The sequence below is a fragment of the Ascidiella aspersa genome, chromosome 4 (genome assembly GCF_963924565.1).
Source record: "Ascidiella aspersa chromosome 4, kaAscAspe10.2, whole genome shotgun sequence".
Classification (NCBI taxonomy): Eukaryota; Metazoa; Chordata; class Ascidiacea; order Phlebobranchia; family Ascidiidae; genus Ascidiella; species Ascidiella aspersa.
The window spans coordinates 15314233-15315380 of NC_139450.1; the positions used below are offsets into that span (position 1 = coordinate 15314233).

A 1148-nucleotide genomic window follows, 5' to 3' on the forward strand; every position below is an offset into this window, starting at 1 on the left:
TTTTTATAATTCATAAAACACCTTTACTTTTCGACATAATATTACGTTTAAGTCTGAAATCGATAAAGTTGTAGCGACTCTACACCGACCCGGATTTATCGAAGCGTTATGTTTGCTTTTTTCTTATTTTTCTTGTGCCTTTTTATCGCCGGTTCTAGTGTGTTTATTTTTGATTCGGCCCACCTGGAATAAAGACTTACCATCGCCTTATGGGTGACCCCCAAACTCTTACAAATGATATTCGTAAGAAGCAAAATGGAGCACGCAGATGATGAAGTGCTACAACAAAACGCTGTTTCGCTAAAGCTACCAATATTTTGGATTTCAAACCCGCGCGTGTGGTTTCAGCAGGCCGAAGCACAATTCGCTCTGAAACGAATAACTGCTGATGATACAAAGTACTACGTCGTGTCCGCGTTAGATCAAGAAGCAGCGCGATGAGTTATCGATCTTTTGGAAAAAGAACAAGAGCATCACAAGTACGAAGATCTAAAAAGGCGCTTGCTATCTACTTATTCTATGTCCAGTCACGAAAGAGCAGCAAAACTGATCAACATGCCAGACCGCAAGCCATCCGCATTAATGGATGACATGCTAAGTTTGCTTGGAAGTCACACAAAATGTTTACTTTTTATTACATTTTTCTAGAAAAAATGCCACAAGATATGCGCATTGTTCTTGCAACAGAAGATTTCACGGACCCTCGTCGGTTGGCGCAACGTGCAGATACTTTATGGTTGGCACGCACTCCAACACAGTCGCTATCTGCTATAAAAAAGCCATCTCGTCGTCAAACGTTGCAGAAACCTCACAAATAAAGTGAAGGGATGTGCTTTTACCACCGCCGCTTAATTGGAGATATAGCTCGACAATGCTGCCCACCCTGTACATTTCAGGGAAACGATCAAGCCGGTCGCCCCTTGTAACTTCGGCGGCCGGCAAGCTGCAAAAACCTTTTTTATGTGTACGACAAACCGTCAGGCTGCAAATTTCTGGTTGACACAGGTGCTGAAGTAAGCGTTCTGCCAGCAACGACGAAGGAACGGCGAGCTCAATAACCAGAGCCTGATTTGGTAGCAGCAAATGGAAGCACTATCCGCACATACGGCACGCGTGTTGTTGCCCTCAAGCTGGCTTCAGGCACATTT

General features: G+C 44.0%; 1 pseudogene; it reads left to right on the plus strand.

Annotated features, from left to right (window-relative positions):
• The first annotated feature begins 255 nt into the window (after positions 1-255).
• On the plus strand, positions 256-926 carry LOC146148133 (uncharacterized; annotated as a pseudogene).
• The last annotated feature ends 222 nt before the right edge of the window (positions 927-1148 follow it).